General features: G+C 37.7%; 1 long non-coding RNA gene across 2 annotated transcripts in view; it reads right to left on the bottom strand.

Annotated features, from left to right (window-relative positions):
- Window positions 1–936: 936 nt before the first annotated feature.
- LOC138170195 (uncharacterized) overlaps window positions 937–11,872 on the bottom strand; it is a 64,388-nt gene continuing 53,452 nt past the window's right edge. The window contains exons 4-5 of one of the 2 annotated variants that reach the window (XR_011170563.1): window positions 9,243–9,452; window positions 937–1,827 (exon numbers count right to left, since the gene is read on the bottom strand). This is a non-coding gene — a long non-coding RNA (uncharacterized lncRNA). Of the gene's footprint in view, window positions 1,828–7,618; window positions 9,453–11,872 lie in introns of those variants that run through there. The other variant, XR_011170562.1, reaches the window with a different exon arrangement.

Below are 11,872 nucleotides of genomic sequence, written 5' to 3'. Positions count from 1 at the left end.
CAGGTAGACCAATAATTCTTATATTATCTCTCCTGCATCTATTTTCTAGGTCAATAATTTCCATTGTTTTTCTCCTATTTTTTTTCCTTTTGATTTTGACTGATTCTTGATGTTTCATAGAATTATTAGCTTCAACTTGCCCAATTCTAATTTTTAGTGAATTGCTTTCTTCAGTTAGCTTTTGTACCTCTTTTTATATATGGCCCATTCTACTTTTTAAGGAGTTCTCTTCAGTGAGTTTTTGTGTCTACTTTTCCATTTGGCCAATTCTACTTTTTAAGGAGTTGTTTTCTTCACTGTACTTTTTTCCATTTGGCCAATTGTATTTTTTAAGGAATTGTTCTCTATAGTCAATTTTTGTCCTTCCTTTTCCAAGCTGCTGACTCTCTCTTGCATACCTCTCATTTCTTTCCCCAATTTTCTTCTACCCCTCTTATTTGACTTTTAAAGTCCTTCTTGAGCCCTTCTAAGAAGGCCTTTTTTGGGCTTGAGATCAGTTCATATTCTCCTTTGAAGTTTCAGATGTGGGTATATTGACAATATTGTCCTCTTCTGAATTTGTGTTTTGATCTTCCCTGTACCCATAGCAAGAATCTATAGTCGTTGTCTGTTTCTGTTTTTTGTTAATGATGTTTGGTATTTTCTGGCTTTTAAAGTTGAGCTGTCCTGCTGGAGCAGAGGGGACACAGTTCCAGGCTTCTTGTGTTGGGGCCTCAGGTACTGGCAGTTGGAGACTGGAGGGGTCTAGCTGCTTACCTGTTGCTGAGCTGGGGTACTAGTGATGGTGCCTGGCATGTGCTAAGGTCAGGTTAGGTTTTTAGCATTTCCACAGGGATCAACTGAAGTCCTAGCATGTTGGTGGGGGGGGGGGAAGGGAGGGGAAGGTCTGGCTCTTGCCAGTGTCATACAGTTACTAAGTGTCTGAAGCCAGATTTGAACTCAAATCTTCTGACTCCAGTTCTGGTGCTCTACCTACTGTGCCACCTAGCCATGTTAGTCTAACTTATTTCATTTAGAATATCGGTTCCTTGAGGGAAAGAATTACATCTCACATAGTCTTCAAAAGTTCATACCTTCATTGGTACAGTTCTTCAACCAGTAGAGTCATACTTTCATGCCTTTTATGGTATTGTTTCTCCCAAGGATTTTCAAAGGATATGTCTCAAAGTTCTACAAAACTGTAACTCTTGGCATAGGCAGCCAGTAATGGGTTTCATGTATTTCATTTAAGGAAATGTTCATTACCAGAAGTTTGAATGCTTAGTGATGACATTTATTTGGCTGCATGCACTTCTTGGCACAAGGTTATACATTTTCTGGGTTCTGTGTTTATGTGGAAAAGAGGAGTCAAAAAGTTATAAAGGAAGCCTTCGATGTGATTTCAGTGTTAGTTACTAGAAAGGGGAATTCCCACTCAAATACACAGAGTTGAGCACCACAAATTACTACCATACTTGTACCTCATTCTAAGGACGTGCCACAAAAGATGGCATAATCAAAAGAAGTAAGTATAATATGGTGGCTGCCATGTCTTGCCCTAGCACTAACATGGAAAAATGACAGTTATTTTGGTAGTGGCTTTGTAGACAAGATGGCTAGGAATCAATTTATTCCTTCATCCGGGTCTAAGCCTAGACAAAAGTAAAAATTGGAAAGGTAGAAAGAGGGAGTATTTTCTTCCTCTTATTCCTAGAAGGGTATGTTTCTCATGGTCTTCTGGATGAGAAGGAAAGAATTGAACCAATGACATAATGAAATGAGAACTTCTTGTTAAAACAGAGAATCTCCAGGCACATCATTTTAGGACAATTCAATTCAATACCATCCCTGGGAAGACACATAGAAAAAAGAAATTTAAAATGACCAGAAGAATATATCCTTGCAGTGTCCAGATGCCTAACATTGTTGAATAGCTTTTTACCAGAAGTCTAGCCAATATTTCAGCATTAACATACATCATCAGGAATGAGATTTATTTTCTCATTCTTCCTGCTCTTTCCCTTCTTTCTCCAAAGTAGTGGCAAAGGGTGTACAGAACCACAGTCTGTTACAGGAAGTTCATTGCACTAGTCAACTTTTATTCCAATGTATGGACTTAGAAACCTTTGTACTATTAGGTTACAGTGTCTGCTACACTGAGCATCAATCATTATTGTAAAACCTTATTTAAAATGAGGCTTATGTTTGTGGTTGCTGTTCATGCCCCACCCCTAAGAGCTACAGGAAAATGGAGATGAGTGAGAAATACCTTGGTGTCTCAAGGAAATCAGCACTCACACACTGAGCAAAAGCCAAGACTACTCTGTTTTCCCCAAATGCTGGAAGTTTAATGCCAACTGGGATGTTTCCCTTATTTTTTTCTCTTCTTATCTTTCCCCAACCATAGTTCCTGATATTCTCACTCTAGTTGGAAAACCCAAGGTTTTTCCTGCTATCTTTCTCAGTTTCTTTTATTCTCTGCCTCTCACTCCCTCATTTTGGTATATTTGGCATTGAATGCTAAGACACTTCCATAAATCTCTCACTTGGGCATTCTCTCCTCCAGTGCAAATTGTAACCCATCCACACTTTCTTACACAATATAGATTTTTGTCCATGTTTTTTCATAAGTCTGTATTTTTCCACTAGGTCTTTTTATTGTAAAGAGGGTTAAACAGGAGTCCCTGATCAATTTGATGATCCCCCAATCAACCTGAAGTTACAGAATGTGAACCTTTTAATGGAGGTTCCTATCCATGAAAAGTAGTGGACGTGCCCACTAGCACCTTACTGAGAGGTCACAGCTGTCTTGAAATGGTTCAAAGTGACAAGGGTTGAATGCAAGATGATTGGTTCATTCAGATGGGTGGACTTTTGCTAAAAGAGCTACCCTTCATGTTCTATAGAAGCAAGCTGACAGACCAAGTCACTGGAACCTGGGAATAGAGATTTAAGGGAACAGTAGGAGAACGTAATAAGTATTTATTATGCACCTACTGTGTGCCTGGTACTATGCTAAGTGTTTTCCAGATGTTGTCTCATTTGACCACCATAATAAACCTGTAAGGCAGGTACTATTATCATCCGCATTTGCTCAGGGTCATACAGCTAGGAAGCATCAGAAGCTGTATTGGAACTTAGTCATTCCTGATTCTAGGCCCAGGGCTCTACCCACCACATCATCCAGATGCCACATTTAGAATGGAGATGGACTTAAGAAACGACTGAGTTCAACCTGTTCGTTTTATAGATGAGGAAACAGAGGCACAAAGATTAAGTGACTTCTTCACATCAGATAGCAGTTGTTAAATGCCTGTGAAATACTGTGTTTCCCCGATTATAAGACCTATCCCGAAAATAAGCCCTCCCCTTACTGTGTAAGATTCCTCTAAAATAAGCCCTCCCCCGAAAATAAGCCCTATTGAGATTGCTACTGTAGTGAAGGTGATCCCCTGCGCTACACGCTACATTACGGTACCCTCTGTATGCACCGTCCCCCCCCGTTGAAACGCTCGCTGCGCTCCGAGCTGCATCCAATCAGAGCTGCAGCAGTGAGCGCGTCATCCTGTTCTTCCCCAGTGATTTGCTTATTGAATAAAGGTACATTTTTTTGTTCACATGTACCTGTTTATTAAAATTGCTGTCAATGTTCATTAAAATAAGCCCCCCCCTGAAAATAAGCCCTCTGGTGTTTTTCTGTCCAAAAAAAATAAGACAGTGTCTTATTATCGGGGAAACACGGTAGTTCAAACCGAAGTATCCCCGCCTCTAAGTCAAGCATCCTAACCACTTAGCCCATGCTACCTCTTAGGTCATTCTCTCCGACTTCATTTTGTTCTTCTCTTGTTCAGAAGACAGTTGTCATGTAGCAGAGCAGTTGTGATCCTGGAGGTAAGCAAGCCTGTGCTCATATCATATCTCTCCCCCAGGAGCCATTAATGACTGCCTTGGAGCAGAGGCATATGAAAACTAACTATAGTTGCTGGAGACTTGAAAGGAAAAATCCTGAGAGTGGTTGTTCCTAGCTAATTAGATAGCAGCAACTAAAGCCATGGATAGCTTTCCTACAGAGGCAGACATGTGAATGCTCAGTTAATCAGAGGAGGTAATTCATGAATAATGTCTGTGATCTACCTCTGCTGAGTGCAGGAAGACTGAATTTCCTATGTAGCATGATTCCAAACTTGATCCATTAACATACATTTATTATATGCCCAATGTGTGCCAGGTGTTATGGTAGGTACTGGGGAGAGAGAGAGAGAGAGAGAGAGAGAGAGAGGGAGAGAGGGAGGGGGGAAGGGAGGAAGGGAGGGAGGGAGGGAGGAAACAATTTTTATTTTGAAAGATTTTACATTTTATCAGAATCTAGCTCCCTAAATATAGAAGCTACATTCACCTTACATGAAGTCTTTCTGATCCCCCTTAATACTAGTACCTTCCCTCTGCTGATTATCTCAATTTATCCTGTATATAGTTTGTTTGTACATAGCTGTTTTCATGTTGCCTCCCCCATTCGATTGTGAGCTTCTTGAGCCCTGGGAAGTGGTTTTACATTTCTTTGTATACCCAGCACTTAACTTAATGTCTGGCACATAGTAGGCACTTAATAAATGTTTGTTGACTGACTCATTTTCTCCAGGAGGCTTTCCCTGGTCCTTCAAACTGCTAGTACCTTTGTCTCATCTGCTCTGTACATATCGCACATATACACATTTATGTAAATGTCAAATTTAACATCTTTATCATTAATCTTCTTGAGAGCAAGCCTGCATCGTAGTTTGTTTTTTTATTTGTAACCTTAGTATTTTAAGGTACAATGCTTGGCATGTAGCAAGTGCTAAATAAATACTTGGTTATTGATTGATTGATTAATTGATATTGTAGAGGGGATTCTTGTTCAAGTTATAGGTTGATGGTGTGACCTCTGAGGTCTCTTGAAACTAAGATTCTATGATTTTCAGAATTCTTTGGCACAAACACATAAAGTGTACTTGCAGACTCCTCTCCTTGGTGGTTGAGTGTTCCACCATCCTTTTTAAGAGACTTCTTGAAACATAGAGGAAAAAGAAAACTATAGATGAAAGGGTTTTTGTTTTTGTTTTAAGTGGAAGAAAGGTGTCATTCAACCAGCCCCATATCAGCTGTGAATTTGAGGCCACCCCATGGACTAGGGGGAATGATTCTTAAGGACTTTCTCAGGGCTGGCTCAGCATCCTGTTTGACCCAGGAAGATTCACCTCTGGAACTTGATGAAGGAGGAAAACACAGGGGCCCAAAGCCTAACATTCTCATGCAATGGGGAGACCCAGCATGTGGGCAGGGGGGATAGTACTCAAGCAACGGAAGTCCCCCAGGATGCACAGCAGAAATGCAGACTCGGTCTTTCTTCAGAAGAAAACATCTGCAAGGTTCACTGGACATAACTGAAATGCTGATGTGACTTCAAAAATAAACACTTGTGGGTGGGGTGCTAGACAGCCGAGAGACAAGCAAAAACATTCAAACAAAACCTTGTCCGCTGGAAGTTGCTCTTCAGGCTCTGTTGGCTGTTCCAGAGGAGCATGTGTTTTTCTGTATTTACATGCCTTCATCTCCTGTGGTGAAACCACAACAACCGTTCAAGAGGATAATGGGAAAGAATTCCTCATAGTGATGCCTACACCAATCTTGTGGCTTGAGGTCATGGAGTTTGGGGCTTTTATATCTTGATATATGGATGTTTGAGGGGATTGTCTACCAGATTTCTCACATAAAAACATCTATCTTTATATGTCCTTGTGAGAGTGCACACATGTACACACATACAACTACATGTTTTCCATTGCTTAAGGAACAATGCTGCGGTCCTTCCCTTAAAGTTCTTCCTCGAACATCATATACATAATAATTTATAAGAATGGAAAGAGTGCACTTTTCCTAGAATGCAAAACCAAGTGTAGAAATACAAACACAGTATGCCTTTCTTAGTTCCTGAAAAAAATGATGTCAACAAAGTACAGAGAAGTAATTTTTTGGAATCTTATTTTTGTCTTCAAAAAATAATACTTTTCTTCCATTTCTCTATCAAATGCTTTGATGTCTTTCTATATCTGTGATCTCAATGATGTGGGTGCTAATGCATATATATCACTACCCACCTATGTTCTCTTGTTCATGTCCTTTTGCAAATCCTTGGGAGGAAATCTACCCAATGTGCTTGTTGCCTACCAAATTTGAATATTGAATTTAAAGTTTTATTTTTCTACCACATTATTAAAATTTTATTAAAAGTACTTTTGACATTATGTGGATAACAATGGAGCTTGTAGATTGATCACTAGTTATCCCTCACTCTCCCCACGCAATAGTCTCACCTACATTTCAAACCTCTCTCTGATGAGATAATTTTTATTTTTGTTGTTATTGTTCAATTGTTGTTAGTAGTGTCCAACTCTTTGTGAAACCTGTTTGGGGTTTTCTCGACAAAGGTAATGGAGTGGTTTGCCATTTTCTTCTCCAGTTCATTTTACAGATGAGGAAACTGAGGCAAACAGGGTTAAGTGACTTGCCCAGGGTCATACAGCTAGTAAGTGTCTGCGGCCACATTTGAACTCAGGAAGATGAGTGTCCCTGACTCCAGACCCAGCATTCTATTCATTGTGTCATCTAGTTGCGCTTTCCATCTTTTCTCTTATATAATTCTTAACCTGAATATGACACCAAATTTTATGTTGAAGCGTTAAAGCAATTTTAAAAGTAAATCATGATGAGTCAATAAAAGTTAAAGACAAAGTGGATTTAATTCCAATTTTTCTCTGTCTTCCTTCCCCCACATACAATTTGAAATGAAAACTTAATAATGGTCTATGAGCAAAGATAGTATTAGAAGTATGATTGAAATGGTCCATATTATCTATTACGATTATCTTTAGCTTTTATTTAAGTAAAAACTTCCCCCTAAGCATAGTAGTGATAATCTGTTTTTTCTCCTTTTTAAAAATTATATGACCTTTGGGGCAGCTAGATGGTGAATAGATAGTGAATAGAGCACCGGCCCTGGAGTCAGGAGGACCTGAGTTCAAATAAGGCCTCAGACACTTAACACTTATGAGTCATGTGACCTTGGGCAAGTCACTTAACCCCAATTGCCCTGCCTTCCCCCCTCCAAAAAACAAAATAAATAAATTGTATGACCTTTAATCAATTAATCAATAAACATTTATTAAACACCTAAAATGTTTATCCATTTGGAGTCTATTGTGACATATGCCAAATGGATAAGCATATTAGGCATTTAATAAAGGCTTATTAGTTAGCTGATTAAAGGCCATATCATTAGAATATAATTGATATAAATATATAAGAATAAGAACCATTCTCCTAATAGAGGAATGGTAAAAAGTTAATAACGGGTAGTTCTCAAATGAAGAAACGCAAACTATAAATAACCATATGAAAGAACATTCCAGATCACTAATAATAAGTGAAACACAAATTAAAACAGCTCTGAAGTTCTACCTCACACCTATAAGATTGGCAAAAGTGACAAAAGAAGAAAATAATAATTATTGAAAGGGCTATGGAAAGACAGGCACACTCATGCACTTTGTTATTTCTTGATAATTGTTAAGTCTGTAATTTAAAAAAAATTAAGAGAAATATGACTGAGTGAAAATAGTGATTATGTTTCCTTTTAGTCAGCTTCTTATGAACCATAGCAATGGTGTACCATAATCATATTACTCTAGTGTTTTATTAAGCACTTTTATAGCTATAAAATTATGTAACTTAAATTATGAAAAGTTTGAACCAAAGAGACTACTCATTAGAAAGCAATGTTCTAGTTTCTTTATTATTGAATTCCATCTTTCTATTCTAAATAACTTGTGAAACATCACTTTTTGCTCCCATCACTCCCTTCCTTCCTATTTCTACAACTTTTCTGATTTGCTTTGACTTTAGTTCTAGTCCTAAATTCTAAACAGAAATGTTGTTTAATGGTTCCATGTTTCCAACTGTATTACTGATTACGGTTTGTTTTTACTTCTCCTATCTCCTATTGTGAACTGCCCAGGATACACATACTGGCTTTCAAACTTTTATTTTTTTCATATCTAACAAACAGCAGAGTGTGTGTTTTTAGGAATTAAAACTTTCCAATTGTTGGATTCCTAGCACTACCTTCCTGTTGGTACTGGATGGGCTCAACACTGACATAATTCTGAACTTAATTCAACTTAATTTCCTCATTTCATTGTGTGTGGGAAGAAGGAGGATTTCAGAAATCCTATTTTTCCCTATGTTCTGCCTGGTCTTCTATTCCCCTTAAATTCACTAACTTTCTTCACGTGATGTTAATCTTTCCAGATATAGTTGATTCTTTCCTCATAAGGGAAACTGCCAAAAGGTAGGATTTCCTGCACTATGTTAAATAATGATATTAGGGATCCTTCCTTTTTACCTGAACATATTAAAAAAAGCTTATTGTGTTTCTCCATTACAAATAATGCTGACCTTAGTTTTAAGTAGATAGTTGATCATATTATGAAATGCCCTTTAATTATCTCATTTTGTTGAAGGTTTTTTCTGTGCTTATTAACATAATCAAATGATTTTGCTATTTGTGTTATTAATAAGATGAATTATATTTGTAGGTTTCCTAGTGTTGAACTGCCTTATATCACTAGTATAACTCAGTTATAATGAATAAATTTATAATATGGTATCTTAGCATCCTTACTAAAACTCTATTTAATATTTTTTCATCCATACTCCTTAATAATATTGGTTCATATTTATCTTTATAAATTTTTTCTGTTTTATCTTTCATAGAAAGAGTCTGTTGAAGCACTTTTTCTATTTTGAAGAACAGTTCATGTAACAGTAGTTATTTGTTATTTAAATATTTGAGTGTATCAAGATCAGAGTTCTATTTTTTCATTTTGGAAATTCATTTATAGCTTGTTTGATTTCTCTTCCTAAATTTAGGTTGTTTGTAACTCTCCATTTCCTGTGATTTGGGAAAATTATAGTGGCATTTATGTGGAGGATGCATTGAAAATGAAAGAGACTGAAGTCAAGGAGACCGATTAATAAGCTATTACAATAGTTGAGGAAAGAAGTGATAAAAATCTATACTAGCATGTTGGCCACATGAATGAGCATGAGAGCCACTGTGGAAACAGAACTGGCAAGGTTAGGCAATTGATTAATATGGTAGGGGTAAAGGTGAGGACAGAGTCAAGGAGAATTCTGAAGTTACAAAAGAGGTAGGGTAGTGGTACCTTCAACAGAAACAGAGACATCTGGAGGAAGGGTAAGTTTAGGAGGGAAGCTGATGAATTCCATCATGCTATGATCCATGTTGAGTTTGAAATGCTGAGGGGACATCCAAATGAAGATGTTCAGCGGTCAGTTGACGGTGCAGGATTGGATTTCAGGAGACAGATCAGGGCTGAATAACATGGAGGGGCTTCAATAGCAATACATTTTATCTAAAAGTAAACAGAAAAAAATACCCATTTCATTTTTCATTGACACTTGTAAGTCATCTTCTCCTTTGTTTTAGAGCACACTCTCTTAATCCACAACTCCCATAGAGTTTGGTTGTTTAAATATACTATCCATGGCAATCCCAAATTTTTTTTCAGGATCTACTATGACACATTTCTCTAAAAGGTATGTCAACAAATCATTGAAGGGCTTCCCTTTGGCTCAGAAAACGTGTCTTATGTCACGCATTTCATGAAAGTCTCATTAGTGTTGCCTGCCAGAAACTATAACCTTAATTTGACTGTTTATCATCCATCATATCTAGAGAGGGAGAACAATAAGAGATTAATATAGCTGCAGAGTAAAGAACCACCCTCTTATTTGTTATGGTTCAAAAATAGAGGGGTTTTAAGCATAATATATCAAGAGAATAGAAGTTTAGCATCAGGGTATTGGGTAATAACTGTGCAAGAGCAATTATAAACTTTATTAAATTATCACAACAGGTTTTTTAAAGAATGGAAAATACCATTGCTTAAAAAAAAACACCCACTGTATTATCCTACTTACATCACCATATTATCCTTCTTTCCTCCTGACCCTATCTGCCTTCTCTTCACTCCTTATTCCTCACATCTCATCTGGTACCAAGTGCCATCTACCTCTGAATTATCTCTCTCATTTTCTTTTCCATTCCTACTACCATCGCTTTAATCCAGGCTATCAACATTTCATTCACCGATGACTTTAATAACATCTAGGTGGATGTCTATAACTCCAGTATCTTTCCCCACTTCATCCTTTATACTGCTATAAGATTAATCTTCCTAAAATAACATTCTCATAATGTCTCTCTTTTGTCTAAGAAGTTGGAAGAACTTCACAATAAGGTCAGACATTTCCTTCTGACTTTCAAGTACCTCGATAAAGTTGGCCCATCCTTCTTGGCATTATACAACAACATTCTCCAACATGCATTCCTCACTCCATTCAAACTGTTTTACTCTCTCATGTTCTCTGAATATGCCATATCTAAATTTCCTCTACCTAGAATGTCTTTTTTCAATTCTATTTGGTTTAACAAATATTTGTTGAACATGTGCTGTGTATAAGGCATTGCTTACTAAAGTTGGTAGGTATATGAAGTCAAAAATGAAATAATCCCGACCTCAATGATCTGACATATTACATGTTATTAAGCATGTACACAGCTAAAGAAATAGAAGGTAATTTGAGGAGAGAGAGAGCACTAATAACTGAAAGGATTAGGGAAGACTTCACAGAGGCGTTTGCATCCAACTCAAGTCTCGGATTAAAAGAAGACACAGATTCTGAGAAGTATAAATGATCTGAGACCATATTCCAGGCATGGAGTGATAGATAGCCTGTGTAAAAATATGGGGGAGAGACATGGAATATTAAATTCAGGAAATAGCTAGTAGTCTAAGTTGGAATGGATAGCCCATGAAGGGCAGTTAAGTAATATCAAATAAAGTTAGACTGATGAGTTAGAGAGAGATTGTCAAGGGCTCTAAATTCAAGACTGAGGGTTTTGTATTCTATCCTACAAGCAATAGATTGCTAGAGATGATTTTTGAACAAGAAGAGAGTGACAGAATCAGATGTGTGGGAAGATTACTTTGGCAGTTGTGTGTGTGTGTGTGAGTGTGTGTGTGTGAGGCTGGATTAAAAGGGAGGGGGAGATTGGGAAAAGGGAGACCAACTAGGAAACTATTATAATAGTTCAGTTGAGAAGTGAAGAGGTCTAAAAGATAATTCATTGTGAATGAAGCTCTCTTCACAGATGCAGAGATTTTGTGGAGCCTTTTGTGACAAGGCTTAGCAACTGATTAAATATAGACAGTGAGGGAGAGGAAAGAGTCAAAGATGTCTCCTAGTCACAAACCTGGAGAGCTAGGAAGGTGCTAGCATTATCACTCAAAATAGACAAGTAAATAGAAGAGAGGGCACTACATTAAATGCTAATGATACAAAGAAAAGAAAATGGCTATTTCTGTTCTCAAGGAACTAATGTGGGAGACAACATGCAAGCTGTGTACAAATAGGCTACATATAGGATAAATTGGAAATAACCAATAGAGGGAAGGCACTAGAATTAAGAATTTAGAAAGGTTTCCTGTAGAAGGTAGGATTTTAGCTGGGACTTGAAGGGGACCAGAGAGGCCAATAGGTGGAGATGAGGAAGGAGACAAGGGAGATAGCCAAAGAAAATGTGCAAAGTATGGAGTTAGAGTTTCTTTGGGGGGCAGATGGGTCATGTAACTAGATCCAGGTGGATATGTCCAGTAGAGAGTTGAAAGTATAGGCAGGAGAGACAGACAGACAGAGAGACAGAGAGAGAGAGACAGAGAGATAGAGAGAGACAGAGAGAGAGAGAGAGAGAGACAGAGAGAGAGAGAGA

This window comes from Petaurus breviceps, unplaced genomic scaffold (assembly GCF_028583685.1).
Source record: "Petaurus breviceps papuanus isolate PSGF00001 unplaced genomic scaffold, PetGlider_PUasm1.0 38, whole genome shotgun sequence".
Lineage (NCBI taxonomy): Eukaryota > Metazoa > Chordata > Mammalia > Diprotodontia > Petauridae > Petaurus > Petaurus breviceps.
This window is presented reverse-complemented; position numbering and strand designations above follow the sequence as displayed.